This window comes from Ictalurus furcatus, chromosome 11 (genome assembly GCF_023375685.1).
Source record: "Ictalurus furcatus strain D&B chromosome 11, Billie_1.0, whole genome shotgun sequence".
NCBI lineage: Eukaryota > Metazoa > Chordata > Actinopteri > Siluriformes > Ictaluridae > Ictalurus > Ictalurus furcatus.
The window spans coordinates 3980001-3994523 of NC_071265.1; the positions used below are offsets into that span (position 1 = coordinate 3980001).

The window sequence follows — 14523 nt, forward strand, 5'->3', positions numbered from 1 at the left end:
GAATTCTTGTGAGCAATAAGAAAAGACAACAGGAACATAAACAAAACGCATTGTAATACCCTCGAGGAGTGGCGTGGCTGTAAGTCACGATGAAAGCCGACAATGAAGAACAACATGTGATTAACAATAAATAATATAAAATAAGTGCCATAAAAAAAGGAAACACTCAAAACTTTTATACGTACTCATATCAAGCTATTTTGCAAGAACGTACAGTGTCACGTGCCTGTAAATCTCAGGGCACTTATATAATCTCTCATTTGCTATAAAGTTACACACACCATCCTTCACCCTCGCCACCCACGTGCCTCTGAGATTCTGCGTCTGAAGCGTGCACGTCGACCGCTCCTGAGGAAGATGAATTATGCCGTGACTTAGGGGTGGAAAGGTTAGCGAAATGCCATAACGCCAGGCTGCTCCTGTCCTGCGCTTCACTGCATCCGTGTCGTATTTTAATGATGTGTGTTGAGGGATGTAAGCGCGTAATTGCCATCATGTTTATGCTGCCTGCTGGGTCAGCCTGGCCATCTCGCTCGTGTTTTTTTCCTGTCAGACATTTTCAGATGAAGACTGGCATCTCATTCTGTTGCTCGGACACGGACTAAGTGCCACCGGGACATCGCTTTTAGCAAAACTGGAACATTGATTTCACATTGAGATTCAATTTATTACGGATGCAGTATCTGCAGTATTTTTTACTTTGAATGACAGAATAGTTTGTGTCTCAGACACACACGGTTACTTGTTACTTATGCCCGCTAAAACTCTTCAATAAAAGTGAACTTTATCTTTACTTTGCTTTACTGTGTACATCTTGGCCACATTTTGTGACTCTTTAAGACTTTTAGTATTTAGTTGTTTTGTTTTTTCCCCCTTCTTTTTGTAGATCAAGTTAAAAAAAGGGAGCTAGCTAGCTAGCTACTCGCTAGGATACCAGGTTTACTAGCTAGACCGTTAGCTTCCAGTGTTTGTGACAGAAAAAGTCTGAAGAGAAGAAATGTACAAAAATGCTAACTCAATGTGCTTAGTCATTGTGTGGGTTTGTTCTGTTTTTGTGTTAAATAAAAATGCTGGCAGCTAACTAGCTAGTCTGTATGATACGAAATGTTCATTCACATTGCTAGCTAGATACACATTCATTTACTAGCTAGCTAGCCTTTAAGTCTTTTATATGTTCAGTGATACTGGAAACACAGCATACCAAAGAAGACTGTCAACAGTTTCCTGTATCTAGTTGGTTAAATACTATGCTAAAGTTATATATGGCTAAAATAACAACGTGAGTTTACTTCAACTGCTAACTGAACTTCTACCATATTGAGAAACATCAACATTACATCACAACTGTCAAAAAAAAAATTGACCTCCAAAGTATTGAAAGCTACAATCTTACAGGATGTGGAGCATCTGATATATTTTGTATACTTTTCTGGAAACGACCTTCAGAATGTTGAAGGTTGCAACCCGATTGGCTCCTCGGGTCTTCTGTGTACACTCACTTCTGTGTGCTGGTTTCAAGCAGGACATTTTTGAACAAGGCAACACAGTGAGCCTTTCCGAGCAAGATGTACCGTAGACACCGGATTAAACAAACCTTGACAGAATTTCATCCTTCAAAGTTATTCAAGAGTTGTGTTTGGAGCACTTAGTGGTGAGAGAACAAATTATTTTTCATGTCAACAAGAAGAGGTCTAAGGTTGATCATCTGCTATGTCTGTTAAGTTGCCTCTTCCTGTCAAAATAGGTGGCTCTTGGCCATGTTTATTGCTGAAACTTTCCAGCAAATATATAGTACCGGACTCTCTGGAGTTCTGGAAACACTATTACACCATATTTGGCCATTTGGTTAAACGTTGAATCTGGACTGCTCACTACTTAGCAAGCTAAAACATTCTCAATGTCTCTGAAAACATTTAGAAGAAGTCTTTATTGGTCACATATACATTACAGCACAGTGAAATTCTTTGCTTCACATATCCCAGCTTGTTAGGAAATTGGGGACAGAACGCAGGGTCAGCCATGATACAGCACCCCTGGAGCAGAGAGGGTTAAGGTTCTTGCTCTAGGGCCCAACAGTGGCAGCTTGGCAGTGCTGGGGCTTGAACCCCGACCTTCTGATCAGTAACCCAGAGCCACCACTGCCCATGTGTCTAACATCAGGTGCAGAGCATACTGAAAAAAGGGGAGGGGTTACAGAATCCTTAATTAGGATGCCCCCTCGAGAAATGTTCCGAAACCGTCTGATGAGTCTGGGTATGTGCCAAAAATGTTTTGCAAATCAAACTAAGCCCTTGGCGTAATTGTGGCAGCTCATTATAAGCGGTATTGTTGTGGCGCCACTAGCAATCTGTTTATGCTAATCAATGTAAAACAATATTACCACTAAAATTAGAGCCACACATGCTACACTGTGGAAATGCTCCTATTAGCTGTGTATTGTAGTGGCACGTTCTGAGATTTCGGTCCAGATTGCCTGACACTGTCAGAACTCTTTGGTCTTTGGTTGTAAAAGGCAGAAAAAAGTTTGCAGCTGTTATTTTTTTTTTTTTGCACAAAATTATCCATGCATCCACAAACATGGGAAATTATTAATTGCAACTTAATGGATTGAATCATAAACAGTTTCTGAGTGGTAGGCTCCAACAAACAGTCCTGTCGTACAGCCATTGTGTGTTTCTTCTTCTCACCTCGTACACTAAGCTAACAGCTTAGCAGATTGTGACTTTTGAATCACTTTCCTGTGTTATACCATGCACTTTTTTATGTTTTACAAAGATTTCTGTGGTGAATTTGGTCTGCGACATCATCATGGTAAAATCAATAGCATTTAAATTTTTTTATTTTTATAGCATTTACGTTTATTGTAGAGCTCGACCGATAACGATATCGGTTTTGCCGTTTAATCGGTATCAAATCCACTCCGATAGTTTTTCCCGGATGCGTCCGGTGCAGGAGTGGCTGAGAAGGGTCCGCATACGAGAGCGGCCTCTAGAGGCGAAATAGCTAATTTTGTTGTGTTATTTGAAGTGTTTTTTGATTCACTTTGGATGTCTCCATTTTTTATTTGTTATTTGGAGTATTTGGATGTATACCCTTTATTTACTTATTTAATATTTATTAATGGTTGCTATATATTAATGTATGAAAAGAAATCCTGACTGAAGTGTGGAATATTTGTGTTGATAGATAGATAGATAGATGGATAGACAAAAGTCATTCTTATGGTTACATTTATGGACTAAGCTAAAGTAATGCACCTGACAGGCAGACATAATTTGCTCATATTACTATATTATCTGTGAGGTAGGGATGCAACCGAAGAAATATTTTTATTCATTTATTTTTTACAAAAGATAGATAGGGGCCGCTTGTTTTGATTACGCATGGACGTAACCAAATTACAGCCAAGCACTGTTATCTTCTGCCTCACCATGCCCTCAGCCTTAGATCAGGATCAATCAGGTCGGAGGCCAATGGAAGACAGCATTCAGTACCACTTCTGGCATCTATGAATGTATGGTTATGCTATATGGCATGTCCAGTGCCCTCCTTCTCGATGGTCCTGGTATTTGTAAGTAATGTCTTCCAGGACACTGTAAGTAAATCCAAAAAGTAACTGGTTATAGCATATATAGATGACATCCTGACAAAATTCGGAATGGAGAGATAATGTGTTTTAAACAGAGACGAATACAGACATTTTACATCACTTTCATTCATCCTTAGTAACTGCCTGGTCAAGTTTGCAACGGCTTCAACTCGGCTACTAGTTTGTCCATATTTTTGGAAATAGAATCAACAAAATTTCTAAGAAGATGTTGCAGGGAGATCCAAACGAATATAATAACTGCACAAACGGGATTAACATCAACAGACCTATACAAACACAGATACAGATACAGACATTGCATTGTGTTACACTCCTGCCGTGTAGCTTTGTTAGTCAGCTCGCTCTTGAGGCAGGTGCTAACACTGTTTTCAAAAGCCTGGAGAAAAAGTAGATGATGAAACATGAACACGGGAGTTTGTAGGATGATCGTCCCTTGTCTCTGCTCTGTGATACAACCTCCACTTCTCTCATCCTTAGCTCATTTCCAGCTTGAGACCAGACCAATGCTTCTTTCATTCCCTCTCAGCTTTGTCTGAAGGGGAAAGACTTCCTCCTTTCTTTTTTTCCTTCCTTTGCCTCGGGGCTTTTTTGGTTGCCGGGTAATATAAAGTATGATGGTATGAGGAAAATCTGGAATAGTTTTAATGTTTGTTATAAAGATTTGCTATGACGCTCAGTGTCAGGTAGCTACACGGACTACGTGCAATCTGGATTATGTGGTCTGAGTATACATATATATATATATATATATATATATATATATATATATATATATATATATATATTAACATTTTTATAGCTACTGATGTATTTCCCCATCTCTGTACATCTCATAAATCTGGGGAGGTGTGATGTGTGATGCGAGACACGGGCGTGCTATTGAGACACTGAGTGAGCTGTGCTGAGTGAAGCTCACCTCTGTGTGAATGTTCTACATGCTCACCGGTGTTTTTCGCAGTTCTTAAAACAAACCTGTTTGCTCTGCCAAATATGTTTCTTTCCACGTTTCAGTGCGATTAAATTGCGCTCGTGGAGACGTGTCAGAGCTGCCGTGTGACTCTTACCCAATGAGGCCTGTGTTCCTTCGAGGCTCTCTGATTGACAGCTAGCAGTTCTGTTCACCGAGAATAACTGCACAAATATTTCTGTATGTCTCACTCTCACAGCACATGCACATGCACACACACACGCACACACACGCACATGCACACACACACACACAGTCAAAACTGTGACCTGTTCCCTTAAATTTAGCCAGAGGTAACATGAAAGGTATTTAAGTTATTGATTTTATTGATTTAATTTCGTTCATTTCATTTTATTTATGGTATCTATTCATATCTTTATTTTATTTCTACACACTCTTTTTCATACGTGAAAGTCCCCATGAAATCAAAATGGAAGTTTTGTGGCTTTTAGTATGAATATCTTCGCCTCTATAAGCTAGTGTGCTGCAAAACAATGACAAAATTCACATTTAGAAGATATACGCGTTCAAAATGTACAGTCTCTCTACCACCGATACGCATCAATGCTTTTGATGACATCATTCTGCACTTCGGCTTCTCATCAGATCTTCTGTCCAATCAAACGCTCTCTAGACTCTGACGTGTCCCTCCCACAACGTTATAAAAATCGATGGTACTTACTGTTAAGTACGGCTTAGCCTGTTCTGTGAGGTAATCGAAATGCTTTTGGTTATTATGAAGGGGAGGAGCCACTCAATATGCCCCGCCCTGATGTCCCGTTTCAGTGGAAATTACGTCAGTGCTGCGAATAACGCTGCGCATTTCAAGGCACTTCACGGGGACTTTAAGATACATTTTATTTTTTGATTTTGAAAAAGTTAATAGGTAAAACTAATTAAAAATATGTCAGTCATAATAATCATGTCATAATAAATGCAGTTAAATTGAACATAAAAAATAGTTCTCTCATGAATAGACAGTGCATTCGATGCAAGCTTTGACAATTAATTAGTGTTTATATTGTGTGTTTTATGTGCAAATCCTATTATTTTATGCTTTGATGTTATCTTTGCTTTGTGTGTATATTTATATCAACACTAATTTTATTTTGAAAAGGGTGACTGTGTGAACAAATTCATTTTATACTGAATTACATATAAAATACAACTTTTTTTTGTTTTACATGAGATGCTAGGTGCAGACTGAGGGATTGTCCTGTCACCATACACACACATTCACTTCAGACAGGCAATTTAGTCTAGCCAAGTCACCTCCTGGCATGATTCTGGAAGGTGGGAGGAAAGCGGAGAACCCAGTGTGTGTGTGTGTGTGTGTGTGTGTGTGTGTGTGTTTATTAACACATTATTTTCTTGCATTATAATTGAATTTGTATTAGCATTTGAAAGTACCTCAAGAAAGAATTTATAAATGAATGAATGACAGGCTTGTGTGTATGTGTGTGTGTGTGTGTGTGTGTGTGTGAGAGAGAGAGAGAGAGAGAGAGAAACAAGGTCAGCCAAGGATTTCAGTTGTACTTCTAACTAATGAGCAAGCAAAGGTCTCACTCACTGAGAGCGCACGTACACACACACACACACACACACACACACTCTTATTGTGGCTGTTAGCAGTACCCTGAACAATCAAAGGAATTTTAACCCATTTGATGCCAAAAGTGTCAGTGTTTTAGTTCAATGGTGAAATAGGCGTGGCCTCTGTGCATGTCATGTCAGTTTAAGAGAAGGAGGTGTGGCCTCTGTGCATGTCATTTCAGTTTAAGAGAAGGAGGTGTGGCCTCTGTGCATGTCATGTCAGTTTAAGAGAAGGAGACGTGGCCTCTGTGCATGTCATGTCAGTTTAAGAGAAGGAGGTGTGGCCTCTGTGCATATCATGTCAGTTTAAGAGAAGGAGAACTGGCCTCTGTGCATGTCATGTCAGTTTTAGAGAAGGAGGTGTGACCTCTATGCATATTATGTCAGTTTAATAGAAGGAGGTGTGGCCTCTGTGCATGTCATGTCAGTTTAAGAGAAGGAGGTGTGGGCTCTATGCATGTCATGTCAGTTTAATAGAAGGAGGCGTGGCCTCTGTGCATGTCATGTCAGTTTTAGAGAAGGAGGCGTGGCCTTTGTGCATGTCATGTCAGTTTAAGAGAAGAAGGCATGGATTTTGTGCATGTCATGTCAGTTTAAGAGAAGGAGGCGTGACCTCTGTGCATGTCATGTCAGTTTAAGAGAAGGAGGCGTGACCTCTGTGCATGTCATGTCAGTTTAATAGAAGGAGGCGTGGGCTCTGTGCATGTCTTGTCAGTTTTAGAGAAGGAGGTGTGGCCTCTGTGCATGTCATGTCAGTTTAAGAGAAGGAGGTGTGGCCTCTGTGCATGTCATGTCAGTTTTAGAGAAGGAGGTGTGGCCTCTATGCATGTCATGTCAGTTTAAGAGAAGGAGGTGTGGCCTCTGTGCATGTCATGTCAGTTTTAAAGAAGGAGGTATGGCCTCTATGCATGTCATGTCAGTTTTAGAGAAGGAGGTGTGGCCTCTATGCATGTCATGTCAGTTTAAGAGAAGGAGGTGTGGCCTCTATGCAGATCATGTCAGTTTAATAGAAGGAGGCGTGGCCTCTGTGCATGTCATGTCAGTTTAATAGAAGGAGGTGTGGCCTCTGTGCATGTCATGTCAGTTTAAGAGAAGGAGGTGTGGGCTCTATGCATGTCATGTCAGTTTAATAGAAGGAGGCGTGGCCTCTGTGCATGTCATGTCAGTTTTAGAGAAGGAGGCGTGGCCTCTGTGCATGTCATGTCAGTTTAAGAGAAGAAGGCGTGGATTATGTGCATGTCATGTCAGTTTAAGAGAAGGAGGCGTGACCTCTGTGCATGTCATGTCAGTTTAAGAGAAGGAATCATGACCTCTGTGCATGTCATGTCAGTTTAATAGAAGGAGGCGTGGGCTCTGTGCATGTCATGTCAGTTTTAGAGAAGGAGGTGTGGCCTCTATGCATGTCATGTCAGTTTAAGAGAAGGAGGTGTGGCCTCTGTGCATGTCATGTCAGTTTTAGAGAAGGAGGTGTGGCCTCTATGCATGTCATGTCAGTTTTAGAGAAGGAGGTGTGGCCTCTGGGCATGTCATGTCAGTTTTAGAGAAGGAGGTGTGGCCTCTATGCATGTCATGTCAGTTTTAGAGAAGGAGGTGTGGCCTCTATGCATGTCATGTCAGTTTAAGAGAAGGAGGTGTGGCCTCTATGCATGTCATGTCAGTTTTAGAGAAGGAGGCGTGACCTCTGTGCATGTCATGTCAGTTTAAGAGAAGGAGGCGTGACCTCTGTGCATGTCATGTCAGTTTAATAGAAGGAGGCGTGGGCTCTGTGCATGTCATGTCAGTTTTAGAGAAGGAGGTGTGGCCTCTATGCATGTCATGTCAGTTTAAGAGAAGGAGGTGTGGCCTCTGTGCATGTCATGTCAGTTTTAGAGAAGGAAGTGTGGCCTCTATGCATGTCATGTCAGTTTAAGAAAAGGAGGTGTGGCCTCTGTGCATGTCATGTCAGTTTAATAGAATGAGGTGTGGCCTCTTTGCTGCTTTAAATTGCTCCATTTATACATATCATATAATCTCAAAAAGAGCATAAATTTTTTTTGCACATTAAACACACACACATACACACACACACACACACACACACACACACACACACTGACCATGTGTGTTTTACCAAAACGTGTGATTATTAACAAATCCCTCTGGTCCCTTCACCCCTCTACACACTAAAAAAGTTAACATTTTGGCTTTTATGAGACTTACTGCTTCAGTGCACACACACACACACACACACACATACACACACACAAACAACAGGCAGAGTGAAATATCACCATCTCTCTCTCTCTTTCTCTCTCTCCCTCTCCCCCACAGAGGTGTTGATGTGTGCTGGACGCTGTCCACTGGAACGAGTCCATGCTGACGCTCGGCTGGTGAGTCCACTGTTTTGTTTTTCCTCACTCATCTGTCCAGTTTTTCCCTCCTTTCCTTCTCTCGTCTGTTTCTTCTGCTTTCAGATTCTCTCCCGCTTTTTTTTTTACCTCTTTGTATCTTTCAGAAGCTTCTTTAGATGCCTTGCTTTCTTCCTCAGTTATATGCCACTCTCTCGCTCTCTCTCTCTCTCTCTCTCTCTCTCTCTTTCTCTCTCTCTCTTTCTCTCTTTCTCTCTCTCTCTCTCTTGCTTTTTTTTCTCTTTGTGTCTCTTCTGTGTTTATGTAGATTGGTCTCCGGCTCATCCCCATTGTGTCTGGTTTTCTTTGTTCTCTCCTCTGTATGTGTGTGTGTGTGTGTGTGTGTGTGTGTGTGTCCATTTGGATGGTGTGAGTGTGTTTGAACAGACAGAAATACTGTTTAAGAATTGTCCATGTGGTCTCACAGCGTTCCGTCTGTCTGTCTGTCTGTCTGTCTCTCTCTCTCTCTCTCTCTCTCACTGTAAACTATAAATCTGATCATTACTTGATTTGATCAGCTCTTACATTGCGCACAGTACTCCAGCAAAAAGCACACTACAGTGTATACTACAGTAGTAATGTTGTATTAAAGATGCCTAAACTTTTACCTGATACCTGAGTTATTCATGCATGTGAATTTTTTCTAACTCTGTACATGTGCGCAGAAAACAATGGAGAAAGTAAGAAAAAATAAAAGCTTGTTTCTATCTTGGGATCAATATAGAGTCCACTCTGTTGTTGTTTAGTATGCAATCAAAAACTCCCAAATAAACAAATTACTACTATAGTAATGCGACTCGGTATGCCACTTACAATAGCTCTATCCATCAAGAAAAAAGAAATACATAACATAATGGATGTAAAATTTATATATATATATATAAAAAAAAGTAATATATACCAGCACTACACCACTACGTGTCTGCTTATAGGTGAAATGTTTTAAAAACAAGTGATACAGGAATGTGATTATTGACTAATACACATAGACCCAGAAAGCCACATTAGAGATGATATATTTGAGCCTTTTCAGTGACTCAGTATTCATTCGAGTTCATTCGGATTTGTTCGCTGATTTATTCAGTTGTATGATGTGCACCCTGCTCACGCTGCTGTCTAAAGTTTGAGTAGAGTTTGCGTGAAATATCTAATAATAGTTTGTTTTATTTTGTTCATATTTTGAAGAATTATTTTCACGTCCAGCCAAACACAGATTATTATTATCTCATGTATTAAAATGATAAAAGAATCTCCAGCTCTGATTGAATGAACTGAACTCACTGACTCAACTGATTCGCTGAATGGATACTGTATCATGACTGAAATACTGAATCATGACTGAAAGATTCACTGACTCGACTGATTCATTGAATGTGAGAGGAGCGACTCTCAGCTATGACGGAAAGATTCACTGACTCGACTGATTCATTGAATGTGAGAGGAGCGACTCTCAGCTATGACCGAAAGATTCACTGACTCGACTGATTCATTGAATGTGAGAGAAGTGACTCTCAGCCATGACCGAAAGATTCACTGACTCGACTGATTCATTGAATGTGAGAGGAGCGACTCTCAGCCATGACCGAAAGATTCACTGACTCGACTGATTCATTGAATATGAGAGGAGCGACTCTCAGCCATGACCGAAAGATTCACTGACTCGACTGATTCATTGAATGTGAGAGGAGCGACTCTCAGCCATGACCGAAAGATTCACTGACTCGACTGATTCATTGAATATGAGAGGAGCGACTCTCAGCCATGACCGAAAGATTCACTGACTCGACTGATTCATTGAATATGAGAGGAGCGACTCTCAGCCATGATCGAAAGATTTACTGACTCTTCTAAACATCTAAACAGTCTGTAAGCACTGTCTCTGTCTATTTATTTTCAGATTGTCATGTACATGTAAACACATTTACTCTTTCACTGATGATGTTCTGTTGGTAAATAGCTAACACTTTACTTTCAACTTCCTGTTAATAGATTACAAATCTCTCTCTCGCTCTCTCTCTCTCTCTCTCTCTCTGTCTCTGTCTCGGTGGTGAAGTGGTACATAGTTCTCAGGGCCGTTAAATAACTTGCTTTTAATCTCACGGTTCTCTGCTCGTGCTCACTCATCAGAACTAACAAAGAGTTTCACATTAGTGCAAATTTGAAACACAGACTGATACTCACACTAAATGTGTATTAATGTGGTCTAATAACGCATTAATAATCCCTATGATAACTCAACTGAGTTAAAAAAAACCAACCCCTAAATAGTACAAACTTACTCCGGCCAACGTGAATGACATTTCTATCTTATCAGTGTTAGTCACGGTGGATAATCTGAATTGTAATCGACTGAATCGAATAAAAATAATAATAATAATAATAATAGTAAAACAAAATATAATAATTGACATGTAAAACTTTGAACCCAATTATGTTAGTTACTTGTTCCAAGTATATGTTAACTATGCATATTATTGACATATTTTAAAATATCTCAAATTAAAAAAATGTTAGGATGTTGGAATTTGTGGAGCGTCTGATTAATATTCCCAATCATAATGATACAAACTTTTATTTTGGGACATGTGAGGACATTTTCATGAGACAGAGATCATTAAAGGACTAAAGCAAGGTGAATAAAAGCGTGACTAACACACCAAGCTAATGTTAGCTACTTAAAGTTCTTGTTGTTATGGTAACCATGCTAAACACCGCTCTTCATATGTACCTGCATTCAGATCGGATTAGATCTAACATGCAAATATCATGTGGTGGGGGCTTGGCGGTTAAGGCTCTGGGTTACTTAAGGTAGGGGTTTCAAGCCCCAGCACTGCCAAGCTGCCACTGATGGGCCATGGAGCAAGGCCCTTAACCCTCTCTGCTTCACTGTGCTGTAATGTATATGTGATTAATAAAGGCTCATTATCATTATCATTATCATAAATAAACAGATGTTTATTATTCCATTGCTGCATTTAGGATGAAGAATGAATGAGAATTGGACTGATGAAAGTCTTTGCATGTAAACACAACCACACTCTGGGAAAAGCAATTTTCAGCTTTTTGTCAAAAAGCTTTTGCTTGTTATCCTCTTGGAATCCTAGCTATCATGTTTCGTGCATTTTGATTAGTCCTTACCACTTATATGTAATACAGAATTGCCAAAATAGGTACAAAGCTGTTAATCCTTCACTCCAATAAGACCTTTCTCAGCAGAACCACAATACTACAGTCCCCTTCAAAACTATTGGAACAGCAAGGCCAGTTCATTTGTTTGTGCTGTACACCAAAGACATTTGGGTTTGGAGATCAAAAGACAGGGATGAGATGAGAGTTTAGGATTTCAGCTTTTATTTCCTGGTATTTACATCTAGATGTGTTGAACAACATAAAACATACAACCTTTTGTATCAGACCACCCAATTTTTAGGCGAGCAAAAGTATAGGAACAGAAAAGTCTTGAAGTAAATTCAAGCAAATAACACTTAATATTTGGTTGCATATCCCTTTCTTGCAATAACTGCATCAATCCTGAGACTCACTGACATCACCAAACTGTTGGTTTCTTCTTTTCATGATGCTTCTCCAGGCTTTTACCGCAGGCTCTTTCGGTTGTTGTTTGTTTCCGGGGGTTTCTCCCTTCAGTCTCTTCTTCAGGAGGTGAAATGCTGCTCAGTTGGGTTAAGATCTGGTGATTGACTTGTCCAGTCTAAAACCTTCCACTTTTCCCACCTGATAAAGTGCTCTGTTGAGTTGGGAGTGTGTTTTGGTTGATTGTCTTGCTGCATTATAAAGTTCCTCCTGATTAATTTGGATGCATTTCTCTGTAAATTGGCAGACAAAATGTTCCTGTAAACTTCTGAATTCATTCTGCTGCTACTATCATGAGTTCCATCCTCAATGAGGATTAGCGAGCCTGTTCCAGAAACAGCCATCCAAGCCCAAGCCATGACACTACCTCCACCATGTTTCACAGATGAGCTTGTATGTTTTGGATCATGAGCAGATCCTTTGGCCTTTCCATCACTTTGGTAGAGGTTAATCTTGGTTCCAGAACTTTTGTGGCTCAGCTCTGTTTTTCTTTGCAAATTCCAATCTGGCTTTCCGATTCTTACTGCTCATGAGTGGTTTGTATCTTGTGGTATGGCCTCTATATTTCTGCTCTCAAAGTCTTCTTCGAATGGTGGATTGTGATACCTTCACCCCTGCCCTGTAGACGTTGTTGGTGATGTTACTGACTGTTGATTTGGGGTTTTTCTTCACAGGTCTCAAAATGTTTCTGTCATCAACTGCTGTTGTTTTCCTTCGCCGACTCATTTGCTCTGTTGCTCAGTACGCAGGTGGTTTCTCTCTTTTTTCAGGACACTGCAAATTGTTATATTGGCTATGCCCAATGTTTGTGCAATGCCTCTGATAGATTTTCCCTCTCTTCTCAGCTTCAAAATGGCTTGCTTTTCTTCCATAGACAGCTCTCTGAACTTCCTGTTGGTTTATCCTTTTTAACAACAAATGCAGTTTTCACAGGTGAAACTGAAGGCTAAAACCAAGAGTAGATGTTCAGAACTATTTATTGTTTAAACAGTCAATCTAACAGGCAGGACACACCTGGGTAACAAGAAACTCCTGTCAGTCACATGTTCCAGTATTTTTGCTTGCTTACAAATTTGGTGGTCTGATACAAAATGTTCTACGTCGTTTAACACGTCTGACATTCTAAACTCTCTTCTCATATTCATCTTTTGATCTCAAACCCAAATGGCTTCAGAAACGAAAATGAATTGGCCTTGCCGTTCCAATAGTTTCAGAGGGGACTGTATATTACTGTTTGTTGACACAAGAGTTAATGTGGTTCCTTCCCATGGGTTTAAAATCATTTAAAACTGCTCAAATTCTATATTTAATTTTTAAAAGATTATTATTATTATTATTATTATTTTTTTTTTTTTTTTTTTTTAGCATTTATAGGATCTGATTTTGACAAGACTAATCATTCATGGTTAATGGTTGGATTAAAATCAGACAGCTTTAATAAAATATCTGCTCACAGATCAAATATCTGCTCACAGGATTCATAAATCATAAATGTGAGGGAAAATGTAAAAATAAATCAATAAATAAAATCCAACCAATCAGAAGCAAGGAGATGTATCTACTCAGGTGTAACTACATCAGTCATATTGAAGGGTAGCTGTATTTGTATAAAGACTTTCTTTAGCTAACTTTCACCAAAATCTCCTACCTCAACACCTAGAATGTACAGGATGAGAACACTGTATTGTGTTTGTATAACATACTGTATTACTAGCAGTTTCTACTCTAGCCATAATGTCAAAAATCCACCTGTTTCTGTGGTAATTTAATTAGTTAGACACACACTCACACACACACACACACACACACACACACACACAGGCCATACACTAGTAATTAAATGAAGTTACCACATTGCTAGCTAGTTGTCTTAGCTAACTAACCTGAGCAAAAATATATATTTGTTACTCGTTTCCTGCCTTGTTTTCCAGAATCTAATTTTAATATTGCCTAAAGACATCCATCAGACATTTACTTCATTCTTTCACAGTTTCAGCGATGATCAGTAAAATGTTTTGTTTAGCATTACACAGAAATTCATTAGCTTCATTAGCTGCTAGTTAGCTAATTAGCTAGCTGTGTATGCTTTGCAGATTTAGTTATTTCAGTAGCAATGTTTAGTTAAGCACGTCAGTCGTAATGAATAAAAAAAAGACAATCAGATATTAAGGAAGTGGTGAAGAAACTTTTTTATTTTTATTTTTTATTTCAGTGGGTTTTTTTTGTAGGAAAACAACCCCTGCACTTTGCTTTAAGACAGAAAACATACTCCCATAGAGTGCGGCTGTGGAGTGGAGGTTTGAGTATAGACAGGACTGTAATCTACAGAGTGTGTGAGGTTGAAGAACAGATGTGTGTGGAATACAGGAGGAGAA

At 39.6% G+C, this 14523-nt stretch overlaps 1 protein-coding gene across 1 annotated transcript in view; it reads left to right on the top strand.

The window, feature by feature from the left end:
• sema5bb (sema domain, seven thrombospondin repeats (type 1 and type 1-like), transmembrane domain (TM) and short cytoplasmic domain, (semaphorin) 5Bb) overlaps positions 1-14523 on the top strand; it is a 66780-nt gene that overhangs the window by 11552 nt on the left and 40705 nt on the right. The window contains exon 2 of the mRNA XM_053635987.1: positions 8481-8539. The gene's annotated coding sequence lies outside the window, so the exon portion shown is untranslated. The remainder of the gene's footprint in view (positions 1-8480; positions 8540-14523) is intronic.